This window comes from Sphaerodactylus townsendi, linkage group LG07 (genome assembly GCF_021028975.2).
Source record: "Sphaerodactylus townsendi isolate TG3544 linkage group LG07, MPM_Stown_v2.3, whole genome shotgun sequence".
Taxonomy (NCBI): domain Eukaryota; kingdom Metazoa; phylum Chordata; class Lepidosauria; order Squamata; family Sphaerodactylidae; genus Sphaerodactylus; species Sphaerodactylus townsendi.
In genome coordinates this window covers 54,978,102-54,994,456 of record NC_059431.1, presented here as the reverse complement: position 1 = coordinate 54,994,456, position 16,355 = coordinate 54,978,102, and the positions used below count along the sequence as shown (strand labels likewise).

The window sequence follows — 16,355 nt, the reverse complement described above, 5'->3', positions numbered from 1 at the left end:
TTCTAAAGGGTTTTACAATGATTTATTGCATGAAAGACCTTATTGCAGGGGTAGGGAACCTGCGGCTCTCCAAATGTTCAGGAACTACAATTCCCATCAGCCCCTACCAGCATGGCCAATTGGCCGTATGCTGAAAGCGGGAGACTGATAAGGAATTGTAGTTCCCTGAACATCCTGAAAGCCATGGAGGTTCCTACCCTGCCTTATTGTATTCACTATCCTTGGGAAGCCCTTACTGTCTTTGTAACTAGGACCTTGTAACTATTTGGTGTTGACAATCTTACCTTTCTCTGTGAGCAGGGGTGTGAACCAAGTTTCCTTGGTCCAAAATCAATGTGCTATTCACTGAACAACATTCTTCTCAGAAAAGCCATCATACCTGCTTTTCATTCATTTATACTAGCAATACAGATTAATCTTAACCCATTGGGTTGTTTGTTGGTTCAGATGTACGTTTAGATGTCTATTCTGATCTTAGCACAGCACAAACATTATAATTCTTACGTTTTAATCAGGCCTTGACAAATTTTCCTTGACTCTGGTCACCACACCAAATATTTAAGAGCCAAACTGTATTTTTAGCCTTCAGAGTTTCATATTTCAATGTCCATATTTTCTAATTATTGCAACTACAAAACTAATCCTAAAATCATCATAGTTTCTTGCAATTTTATTAAAGCAATTACAAGTGTTGTAGAGCATAAGCAAATATAAGGTAACCCTTGTTACTCCAATTATAACCTAACCTGCAATTTTATTATTGCATTTAAAAGCTGTATTTAATACTGGAGCCATTATAAAAAACACTTAGTTAGAAATGAATTCATCTACCGGTATCACCATTGCATAGCTTAGGTTAATTTTATATATAAATGAAACATACCAAGAATTTCATTTCACATTTATTTTTATGTAATACAACAAAATATCCTAATACAAAATGGTAATAGAATCGAAGAACTGTAAGAGACCACAAAGGCTATCGAGTCCAACCTCCCTGCCGTGCAGGAATATATAATCAAAGCATCCTGACAGATGGCCATCCAGCCTTTATTTAAAAACCTCCAAAGAAAGAGACTCTACCACACTCTGAGGCAGTATCTTTCACTAATTAACAGCTCTTACTATCAGGAAGTTCTTCCCAACGTTTAGGTGAAACCTCTTTTCCTGTGCCTTGAATCCATTACTACTTGTCCTAGTCTCTGGAGCAGCAGCAAACAAGCTTGTTCCATCTTCAACATGACATCCCTTCAAATATTTTTAAATGGTTATCATGTCATCTCTTAACCTTCTCTTCTCCAAACTGATCATACCTAGCTCCCTAAGCCGCTCCTCGTGGGCCTGGTCGCCCTCCTCTGGACCCGCTGCACCTTGTCAATATCCTTCTTGAACGCTGATGCCCAGAACTGGACACAGTGTTCCAGGTGAGGTCTGACCAATGCAGAATACAGTGGTACTGTTGTGTCCTTTGATCTAGACACTATACTCCTATTGATGCAGCCCAGAATTGCATTGGTTTTCTTGGCTGCTTTATCACACTGCTAACTCATGTTCAGTTTGTGGTCTACTACCCAGTTCCCATTCACATGTACTGTTGTCAAACAAGGTGTCACCATTCTATATCTGTGAATTTCATTTTTTCTGCCTAAGGGAAGTATCTAACATTTATCTCTGTTGAAATTCATTCTGTTAGTTTTGGCCCAGCTCTCCAATCTGTCCAGGTAATTTTGAATTCTAGGGTATTAGCTATAAATTTTGTCTTCTAGGGCCGTGGTGGCGAACCTATGGCACTCCAGATGTTCATGGACTACAATTCCCATCAGCCCCTGCCAGAATGGCCAATTGGTCATGCTGGCAGGGGCTGATGGGAAATGTAGTCCTTGAACATCTGGAGTGCCATAGGTTCGCCACCACTGTTCTAGGGTATTAGCTATAAACTTTGTATTGCAACTGAAACAAGCTAGAAGATTCTACAATGAAATTACTGCAAAAAACACAAGGCACTGCAATGAAATTTCTAACTCCAATGGTGGCCTTGCACCTCATTTTGTTTTAAATATTTGCTTCATATTTTCTAATTTTGAAGATTTTTAAAGCAATTTTTAAAATAAAAATCTATATCCTTTAAGCATTAATTATGCCATTGTACAGCTCTGTATATCAGGCACTCACCCAGCCAATGAGTAAAAATGGAATCTAATCAACCAGCTGGGGTCTGAGTGCTGCTACATGTGAACTCTGTCTCTCCTGAGGCATGCGAAGAAAGTAGCACAAACACAGACTGGCAGCCACAACATCTGTTCTCTCTTGATTCTCCTGTGACATTATCTCCATCCCGAGTGAGGGCAGCTATATTGTACTGCTGCATTTCTGCAGTGGGGAAAGACAATCTGTACGATGGTTGCTACCTCTGCAAGATCTCAATTTCTCATGCTGTCTCCTCTGACACAGAGCACCAAGCTCAGTAGCACCACACACCACTCTGTTATTCTCCAGAGGTATACTGCATGGATGATTTCTCCCTAACTCACGAAAGCAGTAGGATAGTTCAACAGGGTTTCTAGCCAGGAAAAGGGGTGTGTGCCAATATAACTGAAGAGAGCTGAAGATCTGTGATCATAACACAACATTTAGCTTCAGACTGTCCAAAGTTATCAAATCAGGCTTTCTAAAATCTTGCCTTAGCAAGTCCTACAGGGAAGGGGGTGGGGAGAGAGAGCCACATAGAGCCAGCTAAGCAGAATCCCATCCTTTTAAGAGAAGTGTAGCACTTGTTAGGATTGCATTTTGGTTGGAAGTAGTTATGTCAACAGTATGCTTTCTGATACAAAGCAAGACGCAGTTCAGGAAAGAGGACTCCCCAGGGCTTCTTCAGGAAGACATGATTCACACATTGGGACAATGTGGCATTAAACTACAAAACATTAACTTGAAATCACAAGGATACCAACATAGTGACATCCACAAGACAAAACAATAATGAATTCATCATTTGGATCACTGAAAAAAAACAATATGGTAAACCTAACTAAAATAAATACCAATTACAAAGATTTCTCATCATTGTACATTTTAATAGTGAGAACATGTAAATTTCTAACCTACTGAACTCAGCCAAGGCAAGATCCGTGACACTTAACATTTTAATTATACTTACGTATTAGCTTAGATAAACCATTCTTATAGACTGGAGTAGAATATAACATTCAAGAGGTATAAAATGCTCTTGCATCCAAATAAATGTACTGTCACTCAAGATTTCTGTCTTCTCCCTCACAAGGTCTACTGGTGGGAAAGACTGTTTTTATGGACAGATACTGTCAACCAGAGGTTGCCTTTTTTTCCAATTTAAATTTGTTTTTTTAATCACATATTAATTTTAGTTAGAACTCTGCTTAATCACAAGGGCACAAATATATAGTAAAACAAGTTTTATTGAATGATTTTTTCATGCAGGCCACATAAATTCTTATTGTGCTTTTACCAGTGGTTCTATTGACATATATTATAGACATTATGAGGAAAGATAAGTATTCAGAGGCCTACTGCCAGTATAAGAAAAAATTACAAATAAAGTCTACAAATAGAGCTGGACACTTTGTTAAAATGTTTTACATTCTTGCCATACAAAATGTAGAAGCTGTATTATTTTTATCAATGAGCAAGAATGTGATTTAAGAAATGACAGACTATAATATACAGGTGATTTGCATAATGAAAAATATATCAACTATAAAACTTAAAATTCAGATTTCACCATTTCTAGCCACTAACTAAACATGGTACACAACTCCAGAACCATGTTCCCCCCAAAAAGCAAGTCATCGATAAAATGATGCCTACTGCTTAATTACTATGAATTGAATTTTTATTGCATTTTAATATTTTAAATTGACTACTTTTTATTATGCTTATGCTTAATTTAAAAACCCAGTTTCCCTCAAAAATTATATATTACAGTTGCCCTAATAATTACATTAAAATCGGCATTTGACAAGGAAAAAGAAAGGAGACACTACTTTATACATAATTTATTAAGATTACTAATAGTACCTAAGATTGAATAACTCCCACTGTCTCTTTTGATGATGAATAGATGAAGTGAGAAGGTTTAAGCAGATAGTGTTCTTCTTTTCATTCCTCTTTATTTTCCATTTCAGCATTTTCTTTTCTCTTTTGAAGCAGTGGCTAACAGTCACTTAGCACTACCGCTTCATTGCATTTCTGGGTGCAGCAGTGCAGCACAAGCTCTCGTCTCTATGCAGCTTTTTCCTTTCAGTAAAGGAGCAAAAAACTGCTGCAGTAAACCGCAGAAATGTCAGCAATACATCCTGTCACTAACAAAGACACTGGGATTTTGCAGCATTTTCAAGCAGGGAGTCTTTGCAGCTTTACAGTATCATGCACATCATGCAAAATTGAATCTTAACCTCCCGAAGTTACAACAAATCCATTCTTGGTAATACCTTCCTCATTCTCCCCCCACAGTCCTTGCATTGTGGGGCTGATAGATTCAAATGAAGGCATCTCCTCCACTGCTTTGTGTCCCTTTCTCTGGCTGCTGCTACTGACAGGATGAAGGAGGAGGAGGGAGAAGGGAGGATTTCAATGGGCTCAAGCTTTCATTCCTCCAAGCAATGAATCCATTTCATTCTTTTTTGACCTTTATCCGTCTCCTAAGATACTATTCCCCCTCCCACACATGAAAACCTTTAAAACAATCATTTTTGCTCCATGAAAGAATATTTTTTATCCCTTCCTGTGTTCACCATCACCTCCTTTTCCCATTCTGTCAAAAACATGGATCAAAACCTTAGGAATCATTTTCTTGCTTCTCTCCATAGAAGCTGAAAGAGCTAGGAAAAAATCAGATTTCCTAATGTTTGCCACACAGTTGTCATGATAATTACTCTATGCTCATTTCTAAGAGGAATGCAATATTAACAGTGACCTACCCCATCTCTGATGCCGATTGTACCTCCATTCAGTCTTCAGCACCCAGCCTCTCCTGTATTCATCAGCTGCACTAGAGCCAGACCAATACAGACACATTCCAGTCACGTGTGCACCCAGCCCAACCCAGCCAATGGCCCCGTTCACACTGGGGAATGTAACGTACTCTCTCTTTCACATCCAGCACTTCCTTTTCTCCTACCCATCCTGACTTTTGCTAATGTGATGTCTGGAAGATCTGGCAGGAGGGATGGGGAGGGTAACTAGTCATCATAAATAGGAACGGACAGCCACCTTTGCAAAGCAATAAAGGAAACAGCAAATGGAATTAGAGATGGGTGGGTGTGGTGGATAATAGCAAACAGGCAGACCAAAATCAATTTATCTTACCTCACTTAACTGAACAATTCGTATTATAATAATCTATGCCACCTTAAATGCTAAGCCTTTAACAGTAGCACAAACACTTGATTGTTACAAAAAAATAATCACTAAAACAGCAGCAAAGACTACATAGTTTAATTTAGCTCTTTTTCAATTGTTGAACACTATTGACTTCATTTACATCCCACCTTTCTGCCCAATGGGGATCCAAAAGGGGCTATATCATTCCCCTCACTCCAATTTTATCCTCACAATAGCCCTGTGAAGTAAGTTAGGCTAAGACTGTGACTGGCCCTGGGTCATACAGCAAACTTCTGCAGGAGAACAGGGATTCTATTCTGACACTCTAACCACTGCACAACAGTGTCTAACAGTTACTAACATGAAAAGCTACCTAATCCATTTCAGTTCAGATTGTAGGATCCTGTCTTAGAGCACGAAGTTAAATGAGTCTCTTCCAGATATTCAGTTCTCCAGCCCCTTTTATTATATTTGTATTGCAATTTTCATATTTCAGCTGTATTTTAAAACTAATAATTACATATGAAATAGTAATTACACACTTTTACAGAAGTGTTTATGAGCAACATATAATTCTAAGACCTTTGTATTCCCACAAACTAAGGTGGATTCTGCATGGGCCAAAAACAGCGGTGTGAAAATGGTATAAAATGGTTTAAAACGATGTAAATGGGTTTCCACCATTTTCACACCGTTTTCACATCGCTGTTTTTGGCCCATGCGAAATCCGCCTAGATTGTTACCCAAAGCCAAGTATTAGTATTCTGCACCTGTTAAGAAAACTGATCTCACACAGTATATAACATCTGTACAACAGCCATGTTATATGCCCCAATGCACATTGTATACTTATGCCAACAACAGCTTTTTAAGGAAAATAAAGCTAATGTTGATCATAGCACACAGATATTATCAGGTAAGACTTAGGATTTCTCCCATATTTCACTGTTTACCACAGGAAGGTAGTTATTATTCCAATAGCACATCCTGACTCCTTTCATCATAGTCAATGCATGGGACTACTCATGTTTACTTAAGACAAAGTTTATTCTACATTCTATCTTCAAACAGCTTGCATTATTTTTTGAAGCACTGTCCTAATATACAAGCATCCAAGACAGTTTGGTGCAATTCAGCTGGTTTACGTAATTTGTTTCAATCTATTATGACTAAATTCAGCATCTAATGACATCTTTCTTATCCATTAATTAAAATTCTGTCTGAGCAAGAGAAGAGTCACTACTCTAATAAAAGGCTGACATTTTCTCAAGTTTAAAAAGCAGATCTGTGAACTCATCCACTTCCCAGAAGGTTCTTTCATAGCATGGGTGACAAATTTAGTTCCAGGTGCACTGCTTACTTACTACCACTCAGACTTCACACATAAAAGCTGCTTCTATAGTTACTCTTTGTACTGTACAGATAGAGCTTGCTAATTAAATGTATTTAAAACTAATTTTGCCCTAAATTCAATGGTCCAGGGCTCCCTTGTCAGATCCTGGAACTTTGCAGGCTTGGCCCTGGTTAGTATTGGATGGCAGACTGAATGATTCCAACTTGATGGCATTTTCTTCCTGTTGCTAGAGCTGAAATGGTCTGGAGGAGATGCCAGAGATGCTTCTGTTTGTGGGTGAATAAATTAGACTAAGACAATCTTAACTACTGTTGGCAGACCTAAGTCAGGAGACAGGCTGATGATTATTTCACAGTTTATGAATGGATCACCCGGCAGCTGCATTGTGAAACAGATTTTGAGAACTTTTTGCTGATCTCAAGCATGGGTTGATGCTTATGGCCATAAGAGGTTAGCTTCAAACAAAATAGCTTGATTTATGTACAAAAGCCTTTACTGGCATACAATACAAAAAACAGGTTAAAATTAATAAAATATAAATTAAAAATACAAACAGACTTAAAAATTCACGATTTCAAGGATAAAATTAGCAACAGATTCACAAAACAACACAGCAGTATTGTTCAAAAGATAAGGGATTTTATATCACTCTAACCATTGTAAGCACTTAGAGAAAATGGAATCCATACACTTTGACCTGATACTGTCATTTTTAGGACATTCAAAAAAACAGTGGGCAAGTGTTTCAACAGCAGTCAAGTCAAAAAAGCAGAACCTTTTAGAATGTTCCACTTTTTAAAATCTCCCCTCCAATGGTGCCGAGGGTAACACATTACATCTCGCAGTTGCCAAGGCTCTCCTCTGATTGGGGTTGTTGTTGTCGTTATTATTATTATTTATATTTATAAAACCGCTCTCCTTAATTAATAAGTGAAGATATGTTGCCATAACTCCATACTCACATGGAATTAGCAAGGTAGTGGGAGAACAGGTTGTCTTGGCTGCAAGCATCCGTTTATGAAAATCCAGTTCCAGGAGTCTATTCCTAACTAGTTTAATTGCTTCTGTGTAGGTGAGCATATAGAGTGAATCTAGAGGCAAACCAATAGCTTTGACCTTCTTAATAATCAGAGAATACCAATCAGAAATGAAGGAGTCAGATAACAGTAAGGATATGTAGCTATCAGAGCCTGCCAGAAAATGAATATATAACCAGAATTTAACAGCCCTTATCCAAGTCAGGGTTTCAAGTAAAGTTTGACCCATCTCTATACACAACACAGCATAGGGCACACAGCTAGGGAACCTTATTAGTTTCTGAAGAAATTTGGAATGTACAAGATTGAAAGAATTGTTCATTACGGAAATCAAAATTGGGGATCCGTACACCAACTGAGGGCCAATCCTAGCATTGAAGACTTTCAGGGCAGCTGGGATATATTGATTGTCCTTACTATAGAAAAATGTTATATGGCTGTAGTGTTGGTGTGTGCGGAAGTAATTGCTGCCTGCCATTGGAAAGACCATGACAAGTTGTATCTATAACAGATGCCAAGATATCTAAAATGTTTCACCTGTTCGATCTTATGACCCATAGTTTGCAAAGACTTGGGCTTCCAGCTCTTTGCAAAAACAAGAACTTTAGATTTGGTGTAATTAATTTCCAACCAGTTATCTTCACAATAATTGGCAAAACAATACATAGGATGTTTAAGCCCAATGCTAGACAAGGACAATAGCACAGCATCATCCGCATACAAAAGTAAAAGCTAAATCACTCAAAAGCTAAATCACTCAAAAAATATTGAAAAGAGTGGGAGCCAATATACATCCCTGCTTAGCCCCATGGGACATACAAATTCTACTGGTAAGCTCACCATCATGAGAACATGTAACTTGACAAATTGTGTTAATATACAATTGCCTGATTAAGAATAAAAGCCAAGGATCCACATTCAGTAACCTAATCTTATCCCGAAGGAGGTTTCTTATTACAGAATCAAATGCTTCCTTTAAATCAATGAAAGCTGCAAATAATTTGGAAGCTCCAGTAGAGGAATAGATATGATCATACTGCGCAGTGATCGAACATAGATTTATTCTTACGAAACCCTGCTTGCTCAGGACCTATGATTTTAAACTGATCCAGCCAAGATTGTAACCTAGATAGCAAAAATTTGGAATAGAACTGTCCATTTACCAAGAGAAGACTAATTGGACAGTAATTAGAAAGGTCGGTGGGATCACCATTTTTTATGAATTGGCACTATTATGGCAAGTTGCCAGCTGTTTGGAATGATGACCGTGTTATTAATCAGGGTACACTCTGAAGCCAAAAGTGGGGTCCACCAATCCAGATCTGATTTTAAAAGCTCCGGAATAATAGAATCCAGCCCTGATGCATTTCCATTTTTTAAACTAGTAATCAGATTGGCAGTTTCCTGGACCAAAACAGGAGGCCAGGCAGGAAGCTCAGAGGAATCAACCACAGGGCATGAGGTGTCCAACTTATTTACATGAAAAAGGTTAGAGAAATAATGATACCAACTGAGAGGGGAAATGACGAGGTTGAAGACAACCCAGAATTACCAAATCATTAACCAAATGCCAGAACTATTTAGAATTATTCATTGTAGTTGCGTGTAAAAGTTGATTCCAATTGACTTCTGCAAGATACTGCTGCTTGTTTTGAATAAAATAATGTAGATAATGTTTTAGATTGCAAAGACACGCAAAATCTACAGGGGACCTAGAACTTCGAAATTTTCTACAAAGTGACCTTAATTGGTGATTAATTTTAATACATTCTTTGTCAAACCAAGAAAGGTTAGAACTTCTACTATCACTAAATAAAGTTTTACTTTGAAGAGTATCAACTAACTGAACAATTAAATGATCAAATTGATCAATCCCCACATCTGGGATATTTGCATTAATTATTTTCATTCTCAAATTAGAGATAGAAGACAAATTTACAAAGGCCTTAAAAAAGAATTCTTTTTGTGATTACCATGTCAGACGCAAATGAAATTCGTTATTGTTAGGTTGATCATTAGAAGTAGTCTCCACAGTCACAGAAAAAACTAAGGGAAGATGGTCACTCAAAGAATAGTCGTCAATACTAAACCAAAAAATTTAACCCAAGATATGAGGAGAGACCAGAACATGCTTTTAAAGTCAGCTGTCATCTCTCAAAGATACAATATCAGATACGATATTTTGAATACAGCCGTTTCTAGAATTGACCACCTTAGATAGGGCTGGTGTCAGGATACCATTGCTGGGTGGGGGGAATTGTTGTGGATTACTTTCGCTTTTGCAGGTGCCGCTTTATCTGTTTCTCTGGCCTTGGAGCTCGGCGGCTGGGACAGGCCTTCAGGCTGGACTTTTCTAACTGTCTTGGTTCACGTGTGGGGGTGGGGATTTGCTACAACATATTATCAACTGCTTTTGTGCCTTTTCGCCAGAACTGTCTTCTCTTGACTCCCTCATGTCTTCAATAAAATCCTTGAACCCTTCAAGTGAGTTATTGTCTGAACAGGGAAACTAACAGCTAGAGACAGAGTTATTATATCATTCCTAGAACCATTTGTGAGATCCTTCTGCTCGAGGAGGAGCTTGGTTACAGTCACAGGAAGGGAAGCACAAGAGCTAGGAGAGCATAGAGGCAGATTTACTTGCAAACAGGGTGCTTCTTTAGCTGGGTTAATCAGATCAGGAAACTTCATAACGCTGATAAATTTTGTTTCATTTCTTCCAATCTATCGACCACCTTTTTCTGCTCATCCGGTGATAAGTATCTTAAACTTAACAAATGACCTTTATTGGCACGTATAAACATTTAAAACTTTATAAAACATTGATAAGTATCTAAAGTCATCACCAATCTCTTGTTCTACGTTTGGTACCAGTATTGCAGAAAGCAGATCAATATTGGGCTCTTGAGTTCCCTTAGTATAGTTGACCAATGTCAGGTATATATTATCCTTTGGAGCTGAAAGTTCAGCAAGCTCTTGCGGTCACATTTTTCTCACAAAAAATGTGAGATCCATGCTCAATCACATTAGTAGAGCTTAAGTTAATATCAATTTTGATGGGGCCCATTCTCTCTAGTACAGGGGTAGGGAACCTGCGGCTCTCCAGATGTTCAGGAACTACAATTCCCATCAGCCCCTGTCAGCATGGCCAATTGGCCATGCTGGTAGGGGCTGATGGGAATTGTAGTTCCTGAACATCTGGAGAGCCGCAGGTTCCCTACCCCTGCTCTAGTAGTACGTTCCCCACACTTGGAGGTGCACAGTTTGCTCCACAAATAAAATGATCCAGTGGGCAAGGTCTGGGCAACTCGGAATTGAGCTCAAGCTAAGTTGCACAAGGGGAACTATTTCTCAAACATGAGGGACTCCCTCTAGAATCTGGAGCAGAATTAGAGGCAGGATTAAGGTGAAGAACAGCACCCATTTCATCAAAAATATGTTGACGTGATAAATGAATTTCCTTCAAAGACAGTTCTAGTTGATTTCACTTATTCACTATCTCCTTTAAATCATCAGTATGGGTATTTAAAAGTTGACCTGTTTTGTTGTGATCTCCCACAGATTTCAATTTGTTGAGTTGAGAGCCAGCATAATACAGTGGTTAAGAGCAGGTGGATTCTAATCTGGAGAAACAGGTTTGAATTCCCACTCTTCCACCTAAGCGGCGGAGGCTTATCTGGTGAACCAGATGTGTTTCTGCACTTCTACATTCCTGCTGGGTGACCTTGGGCTAGTCACAGTTCTTTGGAACTCTCTCAGCCCCACCTACCTCACAAGGTGGGGAGAGATCTGTTGTGGGGAGAGGAAGGGAAAGGAATTGGTAAGCCACCTTGAGTCTCCTTTCAGGAGAGAAAGGTGGGGTATAAATCCAAATTCTTCTTCTTCTTAAGGGAATTATCCTATGTATGTACAATAAGTTTGTGAATATTAATATTCCCAAACATCCTCCTGATTTTGATGTCATACCTCCTGGAGAAGTATTCATGACGATTCAAAAGTAATGAGGGTATTTTAGGTGAACTAAAGGTCAGAAGAATTATTTTGTAGTGGTTCACAGAAGGCAGATATTCATGTGAAATCAATTGGGTTTCACTTGGAACACACTTTAACAATTGGCTCAATGAAATCCTGATTCCACCTTTTTAAATTTAACTTGGATTGACCAATAAAATTTTTTTGCAAGATTAATGAGACCAAATTATCCATAGCTGGCTGCCCAGTGATCTTAATCCTCATAGCAACATGAGCAAGACCAGAAGAAAAGGAGTCTGCAGAATCCTACCTATAGCTTAATGCTTGCACATCTGAGGCTGAGTAATGGTCTTTAAACAAGTATCCTGATTTATAAGCAGGTCTAATTTATCTCCCAAACTGGAAAAGTTTGTTAAAAGTAAGTCCAGAGTTCTTGAAATTAAAATCAGTTCGTTAGAGAAAAGTTCCTGCCTGATACACTGATTATCAGACATTACTAGGTCTTTTCTCATTTAATTTTAACAAACTGTGTAACAACCTCCTGCACTCCTGAGGAGGTAGCCAAAGGACAAATGACTGGAGCTTTTTCTGTAGAGCTAAAAGGCATAACTTCAGTCCCAGATCCCAGATCCAAAGGAGTGAATCTGTTTAAGAGTGCCAAACCATCAAGTAATGTCTCCATCAAAGAACAATCAGTCAAAAACTGTTCAATCTTAGTTTGTTTACAACTTCAGACAGGATGGGGAAGAAAGTTCTTCATCGTGAATGATAGCAGTAAAACAATAAAATTAGATGAGATAAAAATTAATTCACCCGGAGGTGAAACCAAAGCTAAACAGGGAGCAGACGAGAACCCAAGACTAAAAAAAACCCAGTTGATTTATGGTGTCCTGTAGTATTCAGGCATTTAACTACTTCCTCTTGAAAGCAGGAGTGTTTCCCGCCTTGTTTGAGGCTTCCTGCTTGTAATATAAAACCAAAAGCATTTTGCTGCACCCAAAGCATCGGAAGGCTAAAGGATCTGAGGGTGCAAGCAAAACAGGTCTCATGAGCATAGCAACACATAAATGAATGCAATGTTTCCCCAAAGAACTGCCAACATCATTCCCTTACCTTTAGAAAGAGACTTCACAACTCAGGTTGTGCAAGATTCAGAGAGGCACATGAATAAAGTGCTTCTGAGTCCACACTGTGTGTTGTTAATTTTTCATTCCAGAAGCACCCATGAACTTAATGGATGCTGTTCAAGGAGGGGAAATGGTACCAGAAGGAAGAAGCGGCAAAGTCCCTGCGGTGTTCTGCTATGTGTGTAGTATTAGATTTTTGTGTGTTTTATTTCTATGGATTGTTTTGGTGTATCTTGGTATAGTTTAAAATGTGGGCCTCTAGAGCAGTGTTTCCCAGCCTGTGGGTTGGGAACTAAAAGTGGGTCATGAAGCCTCTGAAAGTGGGTTGTAAACCAGTCGGCTGTAACAGTGGCTCCCACCCTTTGTATCTTCATCTCCATCCCCCACTTTGGACAAAATGGGGGACGGGAGGTTGGACAGTAGGTGAGAGCTGTCCAGAATGATGTAATAAAAACAAAAAAAAAGATGTGTGCATGCAGGGTTCTGTCTTGGTGATGCTCCTCCAGTAGCCCAACCACTTGCCTAGTCCCCTACAATGCCTCACTGCCCTCACTGCTGTGAGAGATACACTGAATTAAGGCCTTGTCAACAGCCTTTTCACTGCCATCTTCACATATCTCTTCAATCCCAAACACCTCGTGCCCCTTCTTAAACTCCAGCTCTGGCCCAGTAGGCCAAGAAGGAGGAGGTGAACTCTTATGTGATTGAGGTGAACAATGGGGACAGTAACAGCCATTATGTGATGTTAGTTGTTTCCAAAAAAAGCACCTGTGGTACAGAAAATAGAATGCTGAATGTATGGCTGCCAAGGTAATAGCTTGTCTAGGGAAAAAATATTGGGTCAGTCCTGGATGGGTCACCATACTAAAAAGGTAAGAAAGAGGGGGACTGAATGGGTGATTGACATGTGATACGATGAAATACGATAAGCTGTACTCTAGAGGGCAGGGTTGTCTGGGTTTGTAGAGTGGTTTTGTATGTGAGGGGAAATGAGAGTTGATGGGGGAAGAGATTGAGTAAGTGTAACAGAAATCTGTGTTCTTTGTGGAAGTTATCAACCTAAATGACAGTAAGAAAAACAAGCCTTTGTGACTAGGTCTAAGCAACTCCGGAGGAAAAAAAAGAACTGTACCTACCCAAAACCACTGCACTTATAAACCATACTGAAATCATTACGTTGTTCTAGTTCTAAATAATCATGTATAGACTAGTAGCCTGGCAGATAAATCTGAAGACACTTAAATCCAGTTGTAATGATAGAATCCTGACTTTAAAGAGTTATGAGAACTTACAGTTATTACGAAGATGTTTCAGAAATACTAGTACTTCCAACAGCCATGCCATGACAACTGCAGTGCTCATGCTCAGAATTTTATTTTATGGCAGGTCTCAACAAATCCCAGACACCAAGTTGTCATAACACCTAGAAATCTCATTGTGACAAACAGTGTTTTTATAAATGATTTTGATTAGTGTGTCCCAGCAATTCTTATAAGTACAAAGCTGATTTACCACTGCACTTCAGAATGATTGCATGACATAAAATGCATGGGTCTGAAGTTCTTGTCATTGTCCACCAGGCCCTGCTTGGTCTTTCAGGGTTTGGAGAGGAAAGATGGGGGAAGGGGAGGCTTGTGCCAGGCCACCTGGGAAGATTGGTTTGCAGCCCATGCCCCACCAGGCTCAGATTGACCTTTGGGGGCTGGGTGAGGGTGGACAAGTGGAGAGGCTTATGCCAGGTCAGGTGGGGAGGGCCCAGCCTGCTTCTTGGTCAGTGTGGAAAGCAGAATGGAAGGCATACAAGACTCACATCCATGGCTGGAAGTGAGTCCTGCATGCTGACTGATTGGAAGTGCATTGTCAACTTCCATCCCTTACTGAATTATGTCTTCGGATATTGTCAAAATAGTAAAATAGCTTTAGGAAGTATTGGGAATATAAATACTGAGTTTTACTCAAAATTTTACTTTTCTCCAAAAGAAAGAAAAACACATTTTTCACCCATGATGTCAAAATGTTCAGAAATTTTACATCTCTAGCAATATGTAGGGAATATGCCATTAAAATATATGAACGCCAAAGGCTAAAAACATGTCTGGATCCACGAACCAAAGAAAAATTCTCACGGTAATCTTTAAATACCAAAGAAAAGATTTTTAAGGTATTCTTTGAAAGCTTAAGCAGAAGCCATTTATTCTCATCTTTTAGACAAGATATGTATAGGTATACAGTTAATATTTGGCTTGAGAACCATACTGAATTTAACTGTTCACTGGAGATAAGCAAGTGTCTTAGAAGAAATACAATCTTGGTAGTTTTAAAACAAAGAAATGAAAATAAACTATAATACCACATTTTCCATCACAACTACAGAAATAAAAATAATCCTAATTTTATTGTTTTATGTTCTTAACAAGTTAACGAAGTTACTGAATACTTTGTGAACTAACGCAAATACTATTTAAGAGCTAAAGAGTCAAGACATTTTGTTCCTCAGTAAATGAGAAAAGAATAAAGACAGCCATGTGCTGAAATCTACTTTTTCATGCAAATAAAGCAGTACACAAATCCATTGGTTAAAGAGGATGAGAACTCCTACTCCATTCAATTTACTCTTTTCAATTTATTGCACTTGAAACATTTTTTTGGAAAAAGCTTCATGAACCAAGTCCAGTTCTCAAGGTCTTACAATGACATTTAGAATTTAATTAGAGAGCTGTCACTTGAACTGGCATCCAAACTTTTGTGGAAACCCCAAATCCATACTAATTCAAATATCTTACAAGTCTAACAGAATGCCAATTCTTAGCATGGGAAATAAAAACAAAACATTAACGTGTCATTTTTTAAAAAATGCACTGTGCATATTTAGACAATGAAATTTTATTTCCAATAAATTTTTGAAAAAAACAAAATCTAATTTAAGTGTATACTTTGTAGGAGGACAAACTACCAGAGCTGGCTCTGGAAGGTAGCAAAGTCAGGCATTTGCTCATACCCCAGGACCAGAAAAGGGCCCACTGACCCAACAGCACCAACATACTTGCCTTCAACAGAGCACCCAAAAAGCATAAGAAAATTCTCAATTTGCGCAGCCCCCTTACAATTTCTTTAAGGGTTCACAAAACTGCTGAGGCAGCAATTCTGGCTCTACCTTAAAACAGGACATTTACCAGAAAACCCACCCAAGATGGTGCCTCAGCACAACCGCAACAAAAGCCACCAACAGGTGCAGCACAGTGGCGCTGCACATAACCAATTAATTTTGTGAAGGACAAGTTTATTACACCATTTGGGTAGAGACATCATAAAATGAACTATACTTTATTTTGGGCTTATATTCTGCCCTATCCCAGCTGAAGGCTGGGTTTAGGGTGGCTCACATACAAATAACATACGATAAAATAAAATTCAACCCAATAACAATTAAAATCTGAATCTTACATAAAATAAGTTTTCCAATGGGGAGATCACATAGTAGAAAAACAAACCAAGCTAAAAACTGGA

At 38.7% G+C, this 16,355-nt stretch overlaps 1 protein-coding gene across 7 annotated transcripts in view; it reads right to left on the bottom strand.

The window, feature by feature from the left end:
* APC (APC regulator of WNT signaling pathway) overlaps positions 1-16,355 on the bottom strand; it is a 99,202-nt gene that overhangs the window by 74,622 nt on the left and 8,225 nt on the right. Inside the window, exons 1-2 of one of the 7 annotated variants that reach the window (XM_048503577.1) lie at positions 4,956-5,020; positions 4,054-4,272 (exon numbers count right to left, since the gene is read on the bottom strand). The exons of 4 other annotated variants lie outside the window; for them this stretch is intronic. The gene's annotated coding sequence lies outside the window, so the exon portion shown is untranslated. Of the gene's footprint in view, positions 1-4,053; positions 4,869-4,955; positions 5,034-16,355 lie in introns of those variants that run through there. 2 more of the 7 variants (XM_048503578.1, XM_048503579.1) reach the window with 2 other exon arrangements.